Genomic DNA, 24,787 nt, shown 5'->3' with positions numbered 1-24,787 from the left:
TATTGTTTTCCATTTTTATTTTTATTATTTTTTAAAGATTTTATTTATTTATTCATGAGACAGAGAGAGAGAGAGAGAGAGAGAGAGAGAGAGGCAGAGACCCAGGCAGAGGGAGAAGCAGGCTCCATGCATGGAGCCCGATGTGGGACTCGATCCTGTGTCTCCAGGATCACACCCTGGGCTGAAGGTGGTGCTAAACCGCTGAGCCACACAGGCTGTCCATGTTTTCCATTTTTAAATTTATTTTTATTTTTTTAGAGATTGTATTTATTTATTCATGAGAGACACAGAGAGAGGCAGAGACACAGGCAGAGGGAGAAACAGGCTCCCTGCAGGGAGCCTGATGTGGGACTCGATCCCAGGGCCCCAGGATCATGACCTGAGCCAAAGACAGACACTCAACCACTGAGCCCCCCAGATACCTCTTTCTAACCTTTTTACAGCTGTTCTTAGTGTCCTGATCCATACTTTTGAAAGTATAATTTAGACAATGGCTGAAAGTTAGCAAAGATCCATGTTCATATAGCAGTACTCTATCTGGGTAGACTGATGGCAGAGGCGGGGAGCACCCATTCTGCAGTTAATCCAACCTGAGTTCAGAACCTGCTACTGCCCATATAATGCCTGCCAGTAATCCCAAATCTCAGTGTTCTTATAGTAAAATGGGAATTAAAACAACAACAACAACAACACCCTACTTCAAAAGGCCTCTTCTATGTTTAAATGAGATACTAAGTGTTTTAAGACCTGGCACATGTTTTGCTGTCAGGAACTGTTTTGCTAGTGTTAGCAAAAGCCAACCCATCAAAGATTTCAGTGGATTATACGGGGGACGTAGGAGCTGATTAAAAAAATGAGATTTCATCAGCTGCAGTCACATCCGACGCATTGAAAATGCTGCCTGCACTTCTACCTCCTGGTATCAATACGTAAGCAAAGTAATAGGAAGCAGGTCATTATTTAAATAATTCAATGTGTGTGAAAAGTCAATCAAGTCTGGTCTCTACCATGAGAAAGATTTTCCTTACGGCAGGATTTTTGTTTTGTTTTGTTTTATGATAGATAATTCCCTGGGCTTCCCAATGTATTTTGCACGGAGGTAGCCATGATCTGCAAGACTTGAAAAGAGCAACTGGATTTTATAAGAGGATTTCTTATTATCCTGTTCTTGTCACCTGTTAACTTGCAGGCTTGATTTGGCTCCGTCCACAGTGTAGACTCCATATTGCAGTAAATGGAGAAGGTTGTCAGTTACCCAATAATGATGAAGCTCTGGATAATTTAGGCAGCATAAAAAGCTTGCTCTTTTCTGGATGATCTGGTTAATTATCTGGTTAAATTAGGTTAAAACCTCTTTGTCAGGGGGGTCTCTAATTATCTGGAAAACCAGGTAACTGTGTCCTTTTAAGAGCCTTTAGGCTTGAATTATTCATCGACAAAACCCAGCATCCCGGGAAGACACCCAATTCTTCACCTGCCTTTTTGTGCATAGATTTGGACTGAGACTCTTGAGCTGTTCTATTTACAGCTTCTTATAGATGCAAAATATTCAAGCCATCTCCATTTTTTTTTTCTTATACAAAAGAGAGATCCAACTTTGAGCTGTGAGGATGCTGGTGCTCAACTTGGAAGATCGGTAGCAAATTTTCCCAAGAGACACAAACAAACACATACATAACCGGAATATCAATGAGGTCTTTTTAGAGACGACACATTAAAATGCAAGGCAGCAGATAATGAGATAAGCAGCAAGTTACAGGTTTCTTAATTCCAGTGTGAAAGGAGAGAGGGGGAAAAAAAGAACAGAAAACCCCCCGTAAAGTAGCTTAGCACAAGGATCTCCTGGGCTCGATATTCAGCTTGCTTGGGGAGGGGGTCGGGGGGGGGGTTGCTTTCACCAGTCATCTCAGTGACATAAATGGAAGTGGAAAGAATTGTCTTAGAGGTGACAGGGGAGATATTAAAACCATGTTGTTGTTTTTTTTAAGGTCCTAGTTCATGTCTCTGTCCCAACCTCTACTAGCATATTTCTGAGTCAAATATGGGACATTTCTTCGGGTTATAGCTTGACTCTTTCCTGGCTATTCCTTGGAAAAATTGGTACCATTTCTTGAGAATAGAGGATGTAGCAGACATCATACTGGAAGCTTTGATCTCATTTCCAGCACCCTTCCAACAACCCTGCAGGATGATGTTATTGCCCTCTTGTGAGAGATGAGGAGATAGCCTTGAGAGTTATTGCTCAAGGCTGGGAATCAGATTCAGCTTACTTGGACTCCAAAGCCAGGCTCTTAGCCATAGCTGTGTTTAGAGCCACCAAAGTTATGCCTTGGCACATTGTCTGTCAGTCTTCAGTCTGGCCTAGAGAAGAAACAGAACAAGAATTAGTCTGAGGCCACTTCATGGAGGTGCAATAGAAAGAGCACTTGACTTAGAGTCAGAAAATCTGAGTACCAGGCTTGCTGCTGCCTTTAGCTGTGTGGCTTTAGGCAAGTTATTTGACTTCTCTGAGCTAGTTTCCTCACTAGTAGAACTGAGATATGAATATGTATTTTTCAGGTGGTGTTTTGAGTCTTAATTAATGTGAGAGCACAGGAATACTTAATTCATATTTAAAAAATAAAAACCAAACCAAACCAACCAAACAACAAGATTTAAGTCCAGGAGGAAATCAGGATAAGTAAGTATCCACAATGGTTAAAGTTACTTCCTCTGGGGATGCCTGAGTGGCTCAGCGGTTGGGCGTCTGCCTTTGGCTCAGAGCATGATCCCAGGGTCCGGGGATCAAGTCCCACATCAGGCTTCCTGCATGGAGCCTGCTTCTCCCTCTGCCTGTGTCTCTGCCTCTCTCTGTGTGTCTCTCATGAATAAATAAATGAATAAATAAATAGATAAATAAATAAATAAATAAATATCTTTTAAAAAAATCTACTTCCTCTTTTCAGTAAATTGTGCTGGGAAAACTGGACAGCCACATGTAAGGAATGAGCCTGGATCACTATCTTACACCAGACACAAAAAAATTTAACTCAGAATGGATTAAAGAGTTCACTGTAAGACTTGAAACCACAAAACACCTAAAGAAAACATAGGTGGGTAAGCTCCTTGACATGCATCTTGGTGATGATTTTTTTTTGGAACTTGACCCTAAAAGCAAGGGCAACAAAAGCATAAATAAACAAGTGGGACTATATCAAACTAAAGATCTTCTCCTAGGGAAAGAGAACATCAACAAGATGAAAAGGCAATCTACTGAATTCGAGAGAATATTTGCAAGTCATACATCTGATAAGGGGTTAGTAGCCAAAATACATAAAGAACTCATATAACTCAACAGCGAAACACCAAAAAATATGATTTAAAAATGGGCAAAGGACCTAAATAGATAGTTTTCCAAAGAAGACATGCAGTTGGCCAGGAGACACACAAAAAGGTGTTCAGCATCACTCATCCTCAGGGAAATGCAAATCAAAACCTCAATGAGATATCACCTCACACCCGTCAGCGTGATTATGAAAAGCAGAAGAGATAATCAGTGTTGGTGAGGATGTGGAGTAAAAGGAACCCTTGTGCACTGTTGGTGGGAATGCAAGTTGGTGCAGCCACTCTGGAAAACAATATGGAGGTTCCTCAAAAAATGAAAATTACAACTACTGTACAATCCAGCAATTCAACTTCTGGATATTTATTTGAAGAAAACAAAAACACTAATTGGAAAAGATGTCTGCACCCACAGTCACTGCAACATTATCTCCAATAGCCAATGTATAGAAACAACCTCAGTGTTCATGAATGCACTAATGGATAACGAAAATATGATATATGTGACATACATAATATATACAATAGTACTCAGCCATGAGAGAGAAGATTTTGCCACTTGAGACAATGGGGATGGACCTTGATGGCATCATGCTAATGAAGTAAGTCAGAGACAAATACCATGTGAGTTCACATGTGGAATCTAAAAAAGGAAAACCACCCCCCCCACCTACTCAAAAAAACAAAACAAAACAAAACAAAATAAAACAAAACAAAACAAAACAAAAAATCCACATGAAACCCAAGATCATAGATACAGGGAACAGACTGGTGGTTGCCAAGAGGTGGAGGGTAGAGGGTGGATGAACTAAGTGAAGGGGGTCAAAAGGTATAAACTTCTATTTATAAAATAAATAAATCCTGGGGACATAATGTACAGCGTGAGGACTATAGTTAAAAATGCTGTGTTGTATATTTGAAAGCTTCTTAGACAATATATGTTAAAATTTTTCATCACAAGAGAAAATTTGTGGCTCTGTATGGCCACAGATGTCAACTAGACTTATTGTGGTGATCATTTTGCAACATACACAAATATCGGATCATTATGTTGCACACCTGAAGTGAATACAATGTCATATGTCAGTTATATGTTAATGTAAGAAAGGTTTACTTCCTCTCCCGGCCCACTGTTATGCCTCAGCTTAGGCGTCCTATTCTCACCTGGGCTTTTGCGACATTCGCCATCAACTTCACCTGCCTGCAAGCATTGTCGCTTTTAAGGCAGCCTCCAGCCTGCTATCAAAGAGGGCATTCCAAAACTAAAGTATGGTATTGGGACTCCCCTGCTTAAATCCTCCAACGACACCTCAAAGCCTATGGGATAAGACCCAAATTTGTCCCTGTGGAGCGGATCTATCTGCAGGTCTCCATGATTTGGCCCCTGCCCCCTCCTCAGCCCCTTTTCCTGACATGCTTTTATCTGCATGCACACCGTATTGAGCTACTTGTGAGTCAATAATGAATCACGATCTTCCCTAGCTTCAGGTCTTTGCACATGCCATGCTCTCTTTTGGGAATGTCTTCCAGCTCAGATTCGCTTTTGTTCCAAACCTTCATTGATTTTTCCAGCCCGAAGTTGCTACATTTTCCTCTCTGATGCAATAGCCTCAAGTTTCCCCAAATTGTGACAATGATTTTCTTTAAAGATTTATTTATTTTGGGGGAGGAGGGACAGAGGAACAGAATCCTCCAGCAGAATCCTTGGGGAGCAGAGAGCCCCACACAGGGCTCCATCTCATGACCCATGAGATCATGACCTGAGCCTAAACAAGGAGTCCAATGCTTAACTGACTGAGCTGCCTAGGTGCCCCAGTGTGGTAAGGATTTCCTTACATGTATCTCATCTGCTAGATTGAGAGCTCCTTGAAAGCAGGGCGAGGTCTGCTCTATCTCTGTTGTCCTAGCTAGCACCAAACATGGTGCTTCCTACATAACATTTTTTCAAGAAGGACTGCATGGGAGCAGACAAGGGACCATTTAGGAGGTAGCTGCAATAGGGAAGAAATGACAAAGATCTGGACTGTGAGGTAGAGGAGATCCGGGTTGTACCTCTCTCAAAGCCCATTTCCAGGGTGCCTGGGTGGCTCAGCCAGTTAAGTGTCTGCCTTCGGCTCAGGTCATGATCTCAGGGTCCTGGGATCAAGACCCATATTTGGCTCCTTGCTCAGTGGAGAGTCTGCTTCTCCCCCAACTCCTGCTCTCTCTCTCTCTCAAATAAATAAATAAATAAATAAATAAATAAATAAATAAATAAAATATTTAAAAAAAAAACCATTTCCTCTGCACCGATCGATTGGTTAAATGGTACCCCCTTTCTTATTTGCTGGTCCACAGACATCTCTTGAAGCACAACTTCCCCCATGAGTGAAGGACCTGAACCGGGTCAGTGGCAAGGACATGGAAAGGGAGGAGTGGGTTTAAAAGATTTAAGGGATCATGAAAACGTAGAATTAAGCAAGAGAAACAGTTGTATGTGAAGGTCAAGTTATGGAGAGGAATCCGGCATGAATTATCTCAGTAACTCAGATGGGAGAGCATGATATTCACCCCCTACATTCTTTCCCTAAAGATTATATTTATTTGAGAGAGAGAGAGAGAGAGAGAGAGAGAGAGAGAGAGAGCTCATAAGCAGGGAGGAGGGATAAAAGCAGAGGGAAAAGCAGACTCCCCACTGAGCAGGGAGCCCAACTCAGGGCTCTATCCCAAGACCTCCAGATCATGACCTGAGCTGAAGGCAGATACTCAACTGACTGAGCCATCCAGGTATCCTGTGATATTTCCTCCTTCAATATAATCTATTTATTATTCAGAAAAAGGGAAAAGCAACTGCTTAAGAGTGGGTCATGTTCAAGCCAATCCAAAGGATTCAGAACTCATAGTGGCTGACAGGTGGTCAGGTAGCAACCAGTAAACTCATGGGTGAGCTCAGTCCTTCACAGAGGAGGAAGAGCCTTGAGGAGATTTGGGTTTCCCTCCAGGGCAGAAAGACTTCTGATTTTGTAATGGCTCAATTGACAGAGTGGTGGTTCTGTTATTCTATTGTCCAATGTTGAGGTGAAGATCTTGCACCTCCAAATCCCCTCCAGTTTTCTCTCCAAATATTTGGCAGTTCTGGAAAGGGCAGAATTTATTTCTTTAGCATCATTCTTTTTATTACTTAGGGTGGTAGGCAGTGCTTAATAAATATATAGCACTCTATATATTTTTGATCAATTTGATGGCTTTGGGGAATGGTGGCGGAAACCATTTAAAATCTGTATTTCAGGGGATCCCTGGGTGGCGCAGCGGTTTGGCGCCTGCCTTTGGCCCAGGGCGCGATCCTGGAGACCCGGGATCGAATCCCACATCGGGCTCCCGGTGCATGGAGCCTGCTTCTCCCTCTGCCTGTGTCTCTGCCTCTCTCTCTCTCTCTGTGACTATCATAAATAAATTAAAAAAAAAAATTAAAAAAAAAATAAAATCTGTATTTCACCCATCTCCAAATCTCATTTGCAAATGAAGAAATGAAGGCCCTGACTTTGAGTGGACTATTTCCTCAGGACCATACTTCACCATCCCCAGCCTTCCTGCAACTCAGCTCTTGTACATTTTTTATTATCCTCTGCTAGCCTCCAGCTGTCACAACCAACGCTTCAAGGATCAGAAAGCTGACACTCCAGGGGACCTTGGGTGGCTCAGTAGGTTAAGCACCTGCCTTTGGCTCAGGTCGTGATCTTAGTCCTGGAATCGAGCCCCACTTTGGGTTTTCAGCTCAGCAAAGAGTCTACTTCTCCCTCTGCCTCTACTTCTTCCCCACTCATGCTCTCTCTCTCTTTATGTATCTCTCTGTCTCAATTGAATAAATAAAGTCTTTAAAAAGAAAGAAAGAAAGAAAGAAAGAAAGAAAGAAAGAAAGAAAGAAAGAAAGAAAGAAGAAAAAGGAAGAAAGAAAAAAAGAAAAAAGAAAGAAAGTTGACATTACAGAAGAAATGGTAGCTGAGTCAATTTTTTGAAGTTTTGGCTACACCCCTTGGTTTAGAGGACAAGTCTTGGTTTTAGGATCTGAAGATAAATTTCAGCTTTAAGAATGAAGTCTTCATACCCAGATTTCCTACACATTGTTAGAGGATCAAGAGAAAGGCTGTCTCTCTCTCAGACAGAACCAGCTTTAAAGCAGTGGTTTCCATGTTGACTACATATTGGAATCCCTTCAGGGCTGAAAATTTACTGACGCCTTGGTATCACTCCCAGAGGTTGTAATTCAGTTGGCCTGGGGTGCGGTGTGGGTCTTGGAATTTTGGAAACATCCTAGTGTGTTCTCAGTGTACAACCAAGGCCGAGAAGTGTTCCCTTGGATGTCTAGGCCTCAGGTAGCTCTGGTTAGTTCAGGAGAGCCTTTCACCGCACCTTGCACCGGGAGGCGGGGGGGTGGGGGCTCTCGGAGGCCTTGCTGAGGAAATCAGAAGGAGAACAAAGAGAGAGGAAGTTAAGACATAAGAAAGTATTCAGAATAAAGGTTCATTATTAACCAAACCCAGCAAAGGAGGGAAAAGATATTTTCATTTCTGCCAAAGGCCATATGTGAGCGCCTGTGGGGGAAAGCATATCCATAGCTTTGTGACTGAACCAATAATTCAGATCTGATTCAGAAGCTGACGTTGTTGGATTACAGCTCTACAGCTGTTCCCCGTCTAAGCCCGGCCTCTCCCGATGGGACTTACTGTAGCAACACGTCTCATTTATAGAACTCATATGCAGGGGCCCGGAGACCCAGAACTGTAAATTAAAACCTTGTGTATATTACTGTGGTGAATTCAATTCCGAAGCATTTTGGCTTCTCCAAACAGGCCATTTTCTCACTGGAAAGGGGAGGGGAGAAACACAATGGAAAGGAAGTAGGTCTTTTATAGTCACCCTTCCTATTTCTGGTAGGAGGTCTTGACACCAAGGTAATGATGGAAATAAATTCTAGTAAAACGTTGAGGCTCAGGTCAGGATTGGTACCAGCGTATTGGAGGGGTGAGAGGAATGGGAAAGCAAGCGAGCAGGAAAGAGATGATGGCTCTCTAGAGTCTGAGTGTTAGAGCTCCAAGTTCCAGAGAGAGCACCCTTGGTAGAAGACCAGCTCAAAATTGCTTTACTCTTGGAGGTTTCTCTGGAGGCTTCCCCCTCCCCCCGCTCAAGTTGACCAGAGAAAAGGAAACGGAGACCCAGAGAGAGAAGTTATCTTGACGAATGTCATACAGTGAATTAGCAGATTGGAATGAAAAGCTGAATGCACAATCCCTGTTGCCTTGAAGGCACGATGACGACATTAACGGAGATCTAAGGAGAGGGGTTTCTAGGTAGTGTGGCTAAAGCCAAGTAAGACCATGATTCAGAAAAAAATTGCCAGGAGTTTCAGGCCAAGAGAATTTTCCAGGTTTATCCTGGAGAAAATATATATGCCTAGGGCTCAAGGGTGATGCAAAAGTGAGGATAGATGAGGGGAACATTTTAGAGGGAGAACTAACCAGACCCGTGACTTACTGGATTGTGGAGGAGAGAAAGAAGGATAGGGTCAGGGGATGATGATTCGCCCATTTTGATGCCTCCAAGATCTCTACGTGTCCCTGTCCAGGGACTCACATCACTTAGGTAATGGCTTCCATTATGTAGTTAGTTCTTCTCTATTTAGAGCCAGATGTTTTCCCTCCGTCTAATGTTATTCAGAAATCCAGGGCCAGCACCATTACTGTCCTGCCTCCTGGGGTTACCACTTTCATTACATTCTATGATGCCGTTGCTGATGTGCTGTTTGGGAAGACAAGGCATTTATTCCCCAAACAGGTACGTCCAAAGCATTTATATCCTGCTCTCTCTAGCCAGCCCCTACTCTCTCCTATGTAACTGGAACTTCTGTCGTAAGCATGTAAGGAAGGGCTTACTGTGCACAATGCACTGCCCCCAAGATCAAGGGTCAAGATGAAAAGCAGCGTGAGTATGCCAGGAGGTCAGACCATGAAAATTGGGATGCCAGGAAGGGCCCCGTAGAGGAAGCAGGTTGGGATGTATGGTGCACAGGAGAGAAAGGGAGGGACCGTGGATTGGGAGGGAAGTGTCTCTAACATACTGGACGCCAGGATGGACAGTAGTGAAAGCATCCGGGAGGGGGAGGTAGGGACTGGATCGTGCCTCAGGCTTTGACTTGCTGTCCGGGTGTCTAACCACGGTGAATGCTTTGGATGGAACCATTTGCACCTGTTCTGAACTATGTCACAGCCCGCACTGGCACCAGGGGGACAGCTGGACAAAATTCTCTGTACCTGACGTCCTGCAAAGTGTGACTGCGGCTTTGTGGGCAGCGAAGCCGATGGGCGGGGGATTAAACCTCTGACCCTGGTTGCATCAGCACCTTGCTCTAAGCAACTCAGATACACTTTGCAGCCTCCCCCCCTTCGCCCGAGGCCTAGTGCATCCTCATACATAGAAAGACAGTTGTAGCTACGCGGATGGTTTTGAAATGAGGCACATCTTTTGTTTTCTCTCTTTCTTTTGCTTACGTGTTGCCCACATGGAATTTATTTGCCAATGACCGTGCACCACATTGCAGTTGCCTCAGGTTGGAAGCACAATGTGGGGGTGACTATATTCTCTTCCTGCAAGACTTGCCCCCCACCTCCCCCACGGGTGAACAGGTGAGACAAATATGAATGGGACGGGTGTGGTGAAGAAGAGTATGAGGGTCTGATGGTTTTTGGTTCTGGGACAGCCAAACAATCCCAAGTTCAATTTCTATGGTAATGTTTGGGGACTTCCTTTCCCTTTCCCCCTTCCTTCCTTCCTTCCTTCCCTCCTTTTTTTCATGGTCTTCTTTTGAAGCTCACTCTGTGTCTTGACAATAGCGGAGTCAGTCTTACCTCACTTGACTTCAGACAGTAGGCTGCCGGCAGGAGTGGTTTGGGAATTCTATCTCAGCATGTCTTTACCTGCATTGGGGCAAGGAGCTCGGGGGTGCTGCAGGGATGACATCGTATGCTTCCTGCCCAACCTACTCACCCTCCAAGGCCAGACCCAGAGTTGCTTCCACCACAAAGCCTGTCCACATCATTCCAGCTCACTGAGATTGTTACCTATTTTAAATTCATAAATCTCATTGTCTGTACCTCTCACTTGCAAATAATTGCATATTATCTTGCCAAACCACTTGTCATGTTGTCTTTTCTATAATGTAATCCTTATGCTGGTACTTACATTTGATATGTTGATGCTTTGTTCCTCCAGATAGGTTGCAAGCTCCTTCTGAACAAGGGTCAGACCTAGTGGTTCATTGTATAATAATGGTACCTTGCATTTCTCTGGCACTTTAGAGCTTATAAATCCCTTTCAAATCTATTACCTTATTTGAGCTTTATAATAGTCCTGTCAGTTTGGAAGACTCGGTGTTTTTTTTGTTGTTGTTGTTGTTTGTTTGTTTTTAAAGAGTTTACTTATTTATTCATGAGAGACACAGAGAGAGAGAGAAAGGCAGAGACACAGGCAGAGGGAGAAGAAGGCTCCATGCAGGGAGCCAGATGTGAGACTCGATCCCAGGACTCCAGGATTACGTCCTGGGCCAAAGAGAGGTGCTAAACCACTGAGCTACCCAGGATCCCCAAGGAAGACCCGGTGTTATTAGTACCCCAATTTCTCAGACAGAGGATCCTGGAGTAGGAAGTAGTAAATATTTTGTGCAACATTACTCCGTACCATGTTTTCTACAGAACAGGGACATCGCAGATGCTCAGTAAATATCATTGATTTCTCTGTTCATTAAATCCAAGTTCAATTCCACAGGCAGCCTGATGTTTTTAAGCAACGGGTTTTGTATTTTGGGGAGACAATTGGCTGTAAAAGCATCCTGAACTCACCAGCTTACTATGCAACCTTCTGCTTCACCCTAAGTGTTTGGAATGCATTTGGTGAATCAGGACAACACAGACATGATAAATCCGATTTTCAACATGTACTCTTCCTCCAAAGGAAGTTTCCAAGAATCACTTTGTTGTTTCGCTTCTCCTTTTCACTGCCGCCTGGAAAGACACAGGTGGGGGTAATGAAACAGTGGGTTTTTAAAATTCTCCTTTCCAGATGTCATGTATTTGGTTCTTGCAATATTAGTTGGCAACCATATTCGATTTTAGAAGTGTGAGGATTACTTGCAACCATATGACAGAACAGTGTTTCTTAGGGAACCAAACGCTGCAAGAGGCTTTGGTAGTAAAAGTAGCGCAACAAAAATGGAATTTGTAAAGAGGGATTTTATACCTCATACATTCCCAGGAGTCTGTCAGCCTGGGAAAGACCAAAGTGCGAGCACTTTCTAGAACTTTGGGCACCTTCTGCCTGAGTCACAGAGCGAATCCGAGAGAGTGTTGAGTAAATTAGCTGCTCCCTCCTGCCCCGCTCCCCATCCCCCCCCCCCAACCTTCTCTTTCTGTCCTCAGTGTATTTAGACGAAAGTAAAGTTTTCAATTTGTCGGAATTACCTGAAAAGTTGTAAGGATAAATGAGGTGTGAAGGCACTTTGAAAGTGGAGAATTGCTTTGAAGAATCCAGACCCAGTCTAAACAGGACCCTCTGTACTTTATAATCCAAGAAGAAAGAAGACAATGACAATGATTAAAATGAAATTAGGAAGGAGGTACAAGAGAAGTGGGCTTCTAGGGCGTGGCCCCGGGTCAAAGGCAGCTGCGGTGCAGAAGGAAAGGCAAGGGAGTTAGAAGATTTGAACCCAAGTGTCACTTCTACACGGGTGTGATGGGGATGATTCATCAGATGTCTGTGAGTGTGTTTTCTTATCTGTGAAGTGGTGATAAAAATGCTTGTCTCATAGGGTGGCTGTGAAGAGCAAATGAGATAAACCACAGGGAAAAGCTTTGCAAATGCAAAGGTGCTATACAAGGTAAGGGATTACAGTTGTTCTTTAGAACAGTATCTTAACGCCTTTGACATGTGCATTTATGAAGAGTGTTGGGCTTCTAAGGTCCTCATGGATGGTCCAGGCACCAAAATCTCTATGGTGATTAAGTGAAGACTCAGTTATGCCCATTAGTTACTCTTTTAGGAAGTGAATTGATGCCCTTTGAGAAAACATGCCCTTGGCTCTCCCCTCAACCGCCCCTGCTCTTTCTAGGAAGATCTCTTCTTGATCTCTTGAGCCCAGACATGCCCTGACTGACTTTCCTCCTGCCTCTATGCTCTTTCCAGCCTGGTGGTGGGGTAGGGAGGGTCTCCTTTTGTGGTCTGTTACAATCCTGTCCATTATGGAAGGCTCCCTTTTGACTTCTGTAAAGACTTTTCCTGAGTTCTCCAGGAGAAATTACTTCTCCTTTCACAGTTGTTCTGAAGAGTCTCATTTCCTTCTTCGTATAACATTTGCACCTACATTTCAGTGTGAATTTGCATAGATCTCCTCTGCTAGGATTGTGAGTCCTGCCAGGGGAGGGTAAATGGTGTTATTTCACTTGGTGTCCCCACTGCCTGGCACAGGGAGACGGCCCAATACATATTTGCATTCCTCAAATGGTAGTGATTTGGAATCTCTGCAAGGTGCCTCATCTGGGCCAGACAATAGCCTTCAGTGTCCTGAATCAAGGATGTGGTAGGTATTCAGAAAATAATTGTTGGCTGATGATTTGGTTCCCATCAAAGAGATTCAGAAAGGGATTCTTAATTTGTAGTTTATCACAATATTAAATCTGCCAAAACATTTGATTCCTCTGAGCTTGCTGGCTACTCCAGGTCTCTCAATACAAACACATCTTTAATTTTAGTTTTTTATATCTCTGGGTATTTTGTTTCTGATTTTAAAAGAGGAAGATGCCCAACTTGGCAAATTTGAAGCCCACAAAAAACTTAGGATGATGATGATGATGATAATAATAATAATAATAATAATAATAAATACAAAACTGAGATACTCTGTTCTGTTTTTATTGAGTATGGATTTTTTGAGATTAAATTTTAACGTATTATTTTATTTTTCACTTACCAGAACATCAGAGGCATTTTCTGTGCCATTAAAAAGTCTAACAAAATATATTTTTAGTGACTACATAATGTTCCATCCTATGGATAGACCATAATTTACTAAACCATTACCTTGTACTGCTCATTTAGATTAGATACAATTTTCAATTATAAATGCTTCATACATAAATCTCTCTATTTAAAAAAATCTTTGCAACTTCACATTTTTCCTTAGAATATATTAACAGAGGAAAAATCATTTAAGACACAAACTTTTAAGCCTCTGGGTACATTTTCCAAATTTATTTCCAAAAAGACTGAAACAATTACATATATTTTCATTAATGAGTATTAGAGTGCTCAGTTCATTGTATTCATTCTATATATTATTACTTCAACTGTTTCACTGGCTTTGATTTTTTCAAGGGTGTTTTGGATCAACTTTGTTTTAACACATGATACTTATTCAATGTTAATCATTTGTTTCTAGAAGGTTGTTCCAGTAAAATTATAGATGTCATCTTCTGAATTGATGATCTAGTGCCACTAATATAATCCTGATGAGTATGACATTAATTCTAAATAATATGAACCATAAAGTGTATGCACGTATGAGCTATTGTTGCGGTGGTTATTAGTAGTATTTCCCAAGAAACAATAGAATTTAGGCAACTGACACATCTAAGATGTCTACTGTAGCAATTTAGAAGGAAACAGTCTCCAGTAGACACAGTAATGTAAGGAAGTATATTAAAATTGAAGAATAAATCAAGCACTCATTAAAAATGAAAGAGAAGATTCAGGCCCATTGTGTAACTGTATTGGCAATGTTTTTGCCTGCAGTGAATTGGAGACTTAAACTAAAGGTATGTGTGTGTGGGTATATACACATATATACTATTATGTGTATCTGTATCCATTTATTATTATTATTACTTGAATTTCTTCTAAAACTTTTGTATCATCATTGTCTTTTCTTTTTCCAGGCTATAAGAGGACAAATGCTTTCAGAAATAATATGGACTTCTTCATGGGAAAAAAATCTTGAAACTGAAAAAGAAAATCACTGAATTTATATAATAAAACCCTTTGGAAGGGATCAGAACAGCAAAGTAGACTCATGGTAAAAATGCAAAGTGATTAAGGATAGTATACTCTAACCCTTCTTTTTATAGATGAAACTGAGGCCTGTTGGAGTTAAAATAATTCATCTAAAGAGAGATAGCAGGGCAGTGCCAGAAATGGGTCTCCTTTTTTCATGGGTAGTGCATATTCTACTAAACCACTCTGCCCGTCAACAAGTAACTTTATTAGCAGAAGGTATTGCACAGAACTTTTCTTTGTATTTGTCAGCTCAAAAACTTTTGCTGGGTGTGTGAAATGGGGTGCCCTTTATTCTATTATTTATGGAGATGTCACAGAGGATCCACGAAGGAAGTTCACGAAGGAAGCACCAAGACAATATATAGGGCAAGAATCTCCTCCATTGGTCCCCAAGATCCTGATGGTGTACCCTAAGAGACATTTTGTCACCTATGACTCTGTGTCATCATTTGAGACTAATCAGAGTGAAATCACTCTGAATCATTGAGCTTTGTTATATTTAATACAACTAATACCTTACTGACTCTAAATGCATCCAGTTTGAATGTGATGAGTCAGGACTAGGATTTTGGATAAAAGGGTTATGGATTCACATGAACATTAGGCACTAGTGGGCTTGTCTCCAGGAAAATATCTGGACTGAATGGCCAAAAGGCTGAGACTTGGTTTCCTGGAGCAAAATAAGAAGAGAGTGAAAACAACAGTTCTTATGCTTTAGCATTGAAGGTGGAGGGTACTTAACAAAAACAACATGAAGGCTTTTTGAGATGGTTTTTTGTTTGTTTTTATTTTTGTTTTGGCCTCAATAATCAACACTGATCAATTTCAACAGATTCTTGTTCAGTTTCGGTTACAAATATCTATGTCAAAATTTTCCTTGGTAAAGTTAAGTAGATAAAAGCAGACATGCCATATTTCTAGCCCCATTTCTGTTCCTTGGCTCTCTGATCCACTCCCCTGGTTTATCTGGATAAGTATATATCTCAAGTCTTCCTGGTGGAGACCTGGCCTTCGTTGATTTTCCATCCTAAAGGAAGAAGAGCAAAGAGGCCACAGAAAACCTAATATTTTCCTTTTTAATCTAATTCCTGAGTGCCATTTCCACTTCCATCTTCATTTTTAGGCTGACCAGTCAGAAGGCCATGTCCTCCTCGGCTGCCTCTATGTCCAGACACTGGAAGAATTACTCAAGACCTAACTTTCTTTTTATTACACTTCTTAGGAGTACGAGGTAATACATCAACTGAGCAAGGACAGATACAGAAAAGCAATATTTACAATGAGTTATGATGTAAAAGAGATGACTTTCTATTATGTTTTATCAAAGGCAGCCAGTAACAAGCATAATGTAATTCACAATGCTTAAGCAGGGCGGCTTTAATTGCAGCAGTCATTAAGTTCACAGGATCATTGAATGCATTAAGGGAGGGAGCCAGTGAGCTATCATGAATGAAATAAGGCCCCCCACTCACCCCACTTCACCTATGTAACTGGTATTGAACTTAGTCTGGGTCTCTGATGTGTCACAACCCTTGACTTCCTCTTCTCCTTCCTGTAGAAAGTCACCATGACTATTTCAGAGCAGCTCAAACACAGAAGCATTTAAGAAAGACAGAGGTGTTGTCAAACTATATTTACATTTACCAGTGGATTACATTTTTCCTATTACCTCTTACAGCATTTTAAAGTTTGAAGTCTACTCATATCTATTTTTGATAAGTTTATCATCTTCAGAAGTCTACATAAGAAGTACTAGCATCAAAAAGTTCCATCTCCCCAGTAATGACAGAAATGTAAATGGAGACCTATCAGATGAATAAAAACTAGAAATGAATGGTTTTTCTTATTGGTGGAACATATATAGGGAAATAGGCATTTTCTTACATTGCTGTGGGACATTGAACATTAATACAAATTTCTGGAAAATGATTTGGTACTGTGTATCAAACCCCCCAAAAAAGGATTCACATATGTTGAATCAGAATTTCTGCATGTAGGAAATTATCATTAAAAACAATTAAGATTTGGCTATAAGGAGAAATGTAAACAGAAATTGGAAATACCCTAAATATCTACACTAAGAGATTGGTTAAATAAAGTAACACAGGGATAACAAATGAATATTTTGCACTTATTTAAAGCAGTGTTTTAGAAGTCTATTTATTGTGAGGGAAAAGATGTTCACAACATAAGGTAATGGAATGTGTACCACAAAACCTTATGAATGGCAAGGACCCATTTTTGTAAAAACGCATTTTTAATGCATATCTACCTTTACATAGAAAAGAGTAGGGATTTATGTTCTGTTTTTTTTTTTCTTTTCTCTTCAATTTCATCTTTCAGCATTCATATCTTTTCACTCTATTGATGGTCAGAGTGACATATTGGGGTTATTTCAGGGTTTTTTATACAAATGCCCTTTCTCTCTTTTTCTCCTGGGACTTCTAGAATATTGTTCTCAACTTCTAGAACACTCTCTTTCCTGTCCTTCCTTCCCACAACCACCTCAAGCTCAGTTCAGGTCTCATGTTAAGTATTTTCCACTCCAGAAATTCTTTCTTGATCTCCCAAATCTGAGTTGGGTTCCTTCAATATGTTCCTGTTCCATAGTATACCTTTTGCATCATTGTCAATACCTGTTTACTTGTTTGTATCATCCATTCTTCCTGTGAGAACAGAGAGTGATCTAGATTCTTATCTGTGTGTGGTAGCTTCTTTTGAGGATGGCCACCATCAAGTCCTTCCTTCCCTGTAGCTGCATGCCACATCCCCATGTGAAGTGAAGTCGATTCCTTCCCTCACTTTGAATCCGGGTGGGCTTTGATGACTCACTATGATTAAGGAAACATGGTGAAAGTGATGTTTGGAGACTTCTAAAGCTTCCACTTGGGTTTCTTGGAACACTTGCCATGGTTTTGTTAGTCATTACATAAGGGATATGAGTATTGTGAGACAACCAATGTGTGAGGAATCCAAGGAAAGTGGAGGAGCCCCAGAGAATGAGACACCGGATGAAGGGGAAAGTGGGAGGGGGAGGGAGAGAGAAAGACAGAGAAACAGATGTAAAGACACAGAGAGAGAGAGAGACAGAGAGAGAGAGAGACAGAGAGACAGAGAGACAGAGAGACAGAAGGACAGAGAGCAGCCATGGAGCACTGAGGTTCTAGAGTTCTCCACTCTAGGGAATGAAGATACCATCTTGGAAGTAAACCCTCCTGCTCACCAGCCCAGCAAATGCCACATTCGTCCAGCTGATCCATTCCCAAATTCTTGACTCACAAAAATCATGAGCAAAATCATATGGTTGTTTAAGCAACGAAGTTTTGAGATAGGTTCTTACATAGTAATAGATAACTAACATCAGCCTGGCGTGTATCGAGCCTTTAATAAATATCTATTAAAGGAATGCATAATGGGAGATTTTACTTTCTTTTTTCCCCTTTTACTCCACCTTCTGATTTGTTTGTAATGCATATAAATAATAAACCACAAAATCTTTTCTTAATAAAACAATTTTCAGAAGACCTGAAAATGGCAAATGATGGCCAGTTGACCAGAAGATATCTCTGATTTGACCCAATTCTGTAGAAATGTCCTCAATTCTTTCTGGCAGAGTGGCTTCTCCATGACAGCCTCTGTCTCATGGAGCAATGAATAGTTATCTGAACAGGACAGGGTGAAATAGATCACAGTACTAGACTTCTGATCTCTGTTTCTAAAATTTCAAATGATCCCAGACGACTTCCTTCGGTTCATCTTAGCCTTCTCTGAGCTCATTATTCCCTGTTCCTTAGGGAAGAAAAAAAAACATTATGTCTTCTTTTTCTTCTTACAGAATAGTCTTGGGTTCTTAAGGTTAAGAGTGTGGAAGACTCATTTTCCAGGGTCTTCCCAGGGACTCATTTTCATTCTAAATGAATTTCTATGAGTTGGAAGGAAGATGCCTACTGGCTCATTATGACGTGGCAAGGGGTGGGGGCATTGTACTAACATCCTTCACATGACCATTTCTTTCCAGTCTGGGCCACACCTAAGTTTTACTTATGAAGCCTGGGAGGGCCATTACTGTCGGTGGCATTTCTAAACCAGTTGAAGCATCTGTGTCTGGAATGAATTAGGTGTCCTAGATGGATGGAGTGAAATGCTCTTTAGTGACAAGTGGAGGATTAACGAGATGATCTGTGCTAACACTTTTAGCTCAAGAATTCTGTGGCATTCTAAGGGTTTCCTCTTGGAGAGCTGAGTGCATGGAGGATCATTCCAAACCCTATCATTTTTGATCCCATTTCTCCATAGGTATGTCCCTACACTTGAGATTTTCCTTGGAGACCAAAGTAAAATAAATAGCAAATAAGTGAATTCACCAATGGGTAAATGAATTAGATACCTAGCTTAATTTTTTTATTGTGGTGAAATATGCATAAGATTTAACATTTTAGCCATTTTGAAGTGTACAATATGGTGGCATTAAGTACATTCACAATGTTATATATCTATGACCAGTATCTTATTTCCAGAACTTTTTCATCATCCCCACACCTTGATTTTTTAGACATATCTTCTAACTATTCAAAGGTGACTTTTTTTTCTTATTTCTAGATTCTAAATGTTTGATGTGGCCAAGCAACTGACCTTGAGAAAAATGTCTTCGTTTCAAAATCCTCCACGGACGAAATCTTTCAGAAACATGTTCATCAGAGTAGTAACATGGAGATGGACTTAGTGTTGTGGTCACGTCAGTGGTTTTAAATCCTCTGAGAAGAGTTAACATCTAAAAGCCTAGTAGCTGCAGTTGGTGAATCATTCAGATCATTTCGGGTCTGGGGGTGAGGATTGCTCTCTGCTCAGTGCCATTCTTCTGCTTTCCCTCTGCTAATAGACTCTGCTCCCTTGGCCACAGGGGCGATCATGTTGATTGTGTGGTCCATCCAGGGCTATTCTTGGTACCTCACTTCCAGACCACAGTGACTGGTCCAAGGGATGGGCATAAGATCCAAACTATGTTCAGAATTTTTATCTGGGGATTTTCCCAATTTCAGTTGGAGAAGAGGGCCTGTACTTACACCTCTGGTTTTGGAGCACTGGGACACAAATATGGAGTAGTTGCAGCCATATATCCCACCCTGTTCAGTAAGATAGTTTGAGAGAAAAAAAATTAGCATTTGGAGAGAAACAGAGAGAGACTTTTTAGAACATTTGATCCTTGGTTTAGTTGTCCCACTAAGGCCATGTCCAACTTTTGCCCCTTTTACTGTTGAATTATTACTAATCTCCCTGTTCTGCTTAAATTATTTCAAGTTGTGTTTCTGTCCCTTGCAACCACAACTTCTGATCAAAATAGTAGGATTTAGAATTGTGGACAAACTACCTATCTTGATCAATAAAATAGATGCCAGCCAGTGTTGGTACTCTGGGGGATAAACATATGGATATGTTTCCTATGTCCATCCATCCACATGTCCAACCATCTTTCCATCCAGCTCCAGTCTCATGGATATCACATATATGTGAATAAAAAGCAACACTTTAAATTTCTTTTTTTAAAGATTTTATTTACACACACAGAGGCAGAGATACAGGCAGAAGGAGAAGCAGGCTCCATGAAGGGATCCCGATGTGGGACTCGATCCCAGGACTCCAGGATCACGCCCTGGCCCAAGGCAGGCACTAAACCACTGAGCCACCCAGGGATCCCCCAACACTTTAAATTTCTATAATGTATTCCATCTTGTGAAATCCTCCTCATTGGCCAAAATTAGTAGCATCAATTGCAGGGAACAGAAGGCACTACATCCATTTAATCAGTAGGGGATCTAATACAAGGAATTAGGTACTTCCAGAATTGTTGGGTATGCTGGAGGAGCTCAAGCTCTAGGGTGGGCCTTTCGGAACAATACTGTGGAATTGGTTGGCCCAGGGAACTTCTGCTTCTGCCACGATCAAAGAAGAATCAGGAGGTTACCACTGGAACTACTGACTTTAAAACTGAAATCAGGAAGCCACTTCAGATGTCTTCACAACTGTCTTTATCTCTCATAAATCTGGTGATAGGAAACTTCATTTTACTGCAGAAAAGTCCCAAAGTCTCCACAGCTGTACTTTCCAGTGACAATAGCAGAATGTAGGGAAATGGACTTCACCTCACCTCTACCTTACAAACCTTGTGGTTGTATCTAAATGCATATCATGTTAATTGGGTAAAAGAAACCGTGTTTAGGACAGAGGTGGGGGTAAGCTTGCTCTCCTTGCTGGTTAAAGTCCACCTTTGCATTAATTTGGGGTAGCCCAAATGATGTATTTGGGGGTCATAGAGAGGATGATGAAAAAACCAAAAACTATTATGTCAGGAGTAACTGAAGGATCTGGGGATATGTTGCTGGGAGAGAGAAAACTCAAGAAGGCGCTGTTTTCTTTTGCTAGACATTTGATAGGCTAACTTCTTTATGGTCCTTAAAGGTAGGATGAAAGCTATAGGAGATACAAATTAATGGACATTACAAAGAAGTTCCCACTTGTCAGAGCTATGGAATGATTGGGCTGTTCTGGAGTTTTCTGACTTTAGTAGTACCCAGTCATTATTTACGTGGTGGAAAATTTTATGTTTAGATCCTGACACTTGAATATGAATTCATTATGAATTTGGTTAATTTTGGCAAAGCCTTTTTCTTTCCTCAATTTTCCAGGGTAACTGTGTCTATATTACTGCTGGGTTTAGAGAGAAATGGGGTTGAACACACCTTCTCTTTCAGGATCCAAACTAAGATCTTATGGAGGCGGGTGGCTATGGGGAACTCAGGAGATGGTCAGAACACTGTTGAAATAACACCATCAGGGGTTAGAGAGGAATAAGAAACAGCAGTATCTCCCCACAAAATATTTCAGGAATATATCTGATGAGCCATTTGGGCAGAACTGGGGTTTGACTGAGGAGTGTAATGGGGTTTGGTATAAATAGTAATAGTTACTGGATATTGAGCATATTGTGTGTGTGTGTGTGTGTGATATTTATCACTGAATACTCACAACACCTTTTTTTTGAGAGCTCCTTGATTTACACGTGAGGCAAATGAAGCCTAGAAAGGCTAAGAGACTTGTCCAAGGCAACAGTCACAAAGGGGCAGAGCCAGAATTTGGCCCCTGGAGCTCTTGCTTATGCGCTCCATGACATCATGTTCTGTGTCCAAATTGGGAAAGAATAAAAATCCAGCTGATAAGCCACAGCTGAGCCTAGGCTGTTAACAATCTGATCTACACAGCCAAGCCAAGAGGGTAAGGAAAGACAAATCCAAGTATTACATGGGCAAGGAGCCATCCATTTTTCCTTCCGTAATCGGGTTAACATAGTCAAAGCTAGGGAATGCTATTTTTGAGACATCTTTAATAACTGATTTCAGCTCCACTTATTCTAGTTACAGTTTTTCATCCATAAAATAGAAATAAAAGTAATTGCCTCAAAAGGTTCATCTGAGGATTCATTAATGTATATAAAAGTGCTTGCCTGGAGTGGAGTTGCTAAATCAAAGGGAGTTGACAGAGTTTCCAAACCAGCAGTTGTTTCACCTTTAAGGAGATGGTTTCTGTCTTAGACCATCCAGTTGGTTAGAGAAACAATGGGAAAAGAGATATTTTTGAATTCTGGGCAGGCCTTTATTAAAAAAAGAAAAAAAGGGAATTTCACCTGTGAATACTATTTGAATCAAGTCATAGTTATATCCCAATAGGCAGGGGAAATATGGAGTTCAGCTTGTGTTCAGGGAGTCCAATTTATGTTTGGGTTAAACCACCTTGGTATAATGCCAAGTGATATATTTTTCTGTACGGTCACTGTTTTCATAAAAGAGCAGACAGCTGCTTATGTGATATGATCTGAAAGATACCGAAAGGCCATCTGTCCTTAAATCTTTCCTCTTCCCCTCAGACATAGAATCTGAAATTCCATTTTGAGAAATCTGCCCTTGGGTTAAAGCAGTGATTCTCAAACTTTGCTATGTATCAGAATCACCTGAAGATCTTATTTAGAATTCTGACCCTGGGACCCTGGGGTTGGGGCTCAGGCAACTGTACATTTGACTAGAGAGTCTAATGCCCAGCAAAGTTTGAGAAACACCAGATAAAGGCATTGAATCTACAGAAATCTCCTATTAAATTCCAGGTTTTCACTCAGGGAGGTTGCCATGGTTCTCAAATTATAACCTCTACCTCATTATTCTACTAAAACTGGTCTTGCCAATATCATCAGTAAGCTCTTTGTTGTCAACTGTAATGGATTCTTTTTGGCCTTCATAAATTATGGTACGTCTTCTCAGCATTTGATGGTGTTGACTATTCCTCCTGTCTCCATCTCTGAGAGATACCTCTCCTGGCTTTATGCCTTACCTCCTTGACTCTGCGGTCTACACTGCTGGCTTCTCAGTTCAACTCCGAATATGGAAATTCTTTAGGGCTTATAGCCAAGATCTCTGCTCTTCTCTGTATACTCTTTTCCTGGACTTAAATGTGTAATGGCCAACAATTTCTAAATTTTTACCTCTTACCTAGTCCTCTCTCCCCAGCTTCAGTTTTGTCCCACTGACCATCTACTTAATAGATCCACTTGAAACACTCATCATAATCTCAAACTCAACATGTTGAAAGCAATTCCTAGACCCCCTCCGCCTCATCTGTCTCCAATCTACATTTCTCAAGAAATGGTACCACTGGTACCAGTGTCCACCCAGTTCCTCAAATTGGAACCGAGAAGTCATGCTAATAACTCCTGCTTCTCTCCCATCTCCCACATCTGCTCCATTAGCAAGTCATGTCAATGTCTTCTCAAATGGTTCCTGAATCTTCCCATCTCCCTGTCAACCCTGATCACTATCCAGCAAGTCCTTTTCCCCCAGAATCCTGTCTGGATCTCTGCTTCATCTCTTATGCCTTTACATCATTCTCAAGGAAGCAGAACATTCTTTTAGATAACTCCAAACATAAACCTGATACTTATTCCCCTTAAACTATTCAGTGGTGTCCCACTGCATTAGAATAAAATGGATTCCTTACCTGGGTCTGCAAGGCATCCATTGGTTTCTTCCTCATCTTGGTCTATAGGGCTGTTTATCTTCTGATTCACTACATTGCTGACAGTATTAAAGTCATACAGGCTTTCTTTAAGTTCTTTAAATACTCCAAATTTTTCCTCCTCAGGGCCTTGGCATATACTGATCCTTTTGCCTGGAATGGTCTTCACCTCCATGACTGGCTACCTCTCACTTTTCAGAGCTCAGTGTAAATTTCGCCTTCTGTAATTATTCTCTCTGTTATTCTCCATTTATTTGTCACAGTGCTTTGAATTTTGTAATTGCTTATTCATTCATTTGTTTGTTTGTCGTCAATCTCCCTCTCTAGAATATAATTCCATGAATTTAGGAACCATGTGCACATATCTGGCCTCTAAAAGAATATCTGGCATATATTACTTGCTCAATGAAATAAGGGGGTCTTTGGGTGGCCCAGTTGGTTGGGCATCTGACTCTTGGTTTCAGCTCAGGTCGTGATATCAGGGTTGTGGGACTGAACCCCATGTTGGGCTCTGCACTCAGCATGGAATCTGCTTGGGATTCTTTCTCTCTCTCCCTCTGCTCCTCTTTCTTGTACTCTCTCCCCAAAATAAATAAATAAATCTTTATTAAAAATCTGCTAAATAAAATAAGGAAACAATCACAAAAATGTTAAGAGGAAATATAGCAGAATAGTTTAATTTTCTGGAGGTTTGAAAAGTTTTTCTAAGCATGGCATGAAACCTATAAACCATAAAGATAAAGATTGACCAGTTTGACTACATTAAGCATTTCACATTTCTGTATACATAATTGAAAGATAGAAAATGAGCCGGGAAAAATCTTTGCAAAGTAGTCAAAGGAATTCTTCAAATAAGTAAGAAAAAAGAAGTAAATCAATAAACAAGCAGAAGGTACAACTTCTAGAAGAAAAATGGCAAGCTTTGCACAAGTGGCAGTATCATAGCCAACGAGGTTTATCTGAGGCGCGATTATTGCTAATTGAAAAATAGCAATTAACTAGTAAGAATATTATTAAAAATATTCTCAAATTCACTTTTTAAAACATCAGATTTTTATATTGTTGAATAAACAAGAATTAAAAAGATTTACAAATGCTCTCAGGTCAGGTCAGAGTGGAAGGCAGTTGGGTTTCATACAGTAATGTCATGCACTAATGGTTAGCTTTCTTACGTGCATTATAATTTAGTGTAACATTTTTATCGAACGATTTGGCCATGTTTATTGAAACTTAAAATGTGCCTTATGGGACTCCTGGGTGGCTCAGCGGTTGAGCATCTGCCTTTGGCTCAGGTCATGATCCTGGGGTCCTGGGATCTAGTGCCTCTTTGGGT

At 41.0% G+C, this 24,787-nt stretch overlaps 1 non-coding gene across 1 annotated transcript; it reads left to right on the top strand.

The window, feature by feature from the left end:
- Window positions 1-24,372: 24,372 nt before the first annotated feature.
- LOC112920408 (U4 spliceosomal RNA) lies at window positions 24,373-24,507 on the top strand. The gene has a single exon (XR_003235064.2). It is a non-coding gene; the product is annotated as a U4 spliceosomal RNA (small nuclear RNA).
- The last annotated feature ends 280 nt before the right edge of the window (window positions 24,508-24,787 follow it).

This window comes from Vulpes vulpes, chromosome 12, assembly GCF_048418805.1.
Source record: "Vulpes vulpes isolate BD-2025 chromosome 12, VulVul3, whole genome shotgun sequence".
Classification (NCBI taxonomy): Eukaryota; Metazoa; Chordata; class Mammalia; order Carnivora; family Canidae; genus Vulpes; species Vulpes vulpes.
This window is presented reverse-complemented; position numbering and strand designations above follow the sequence as displayed.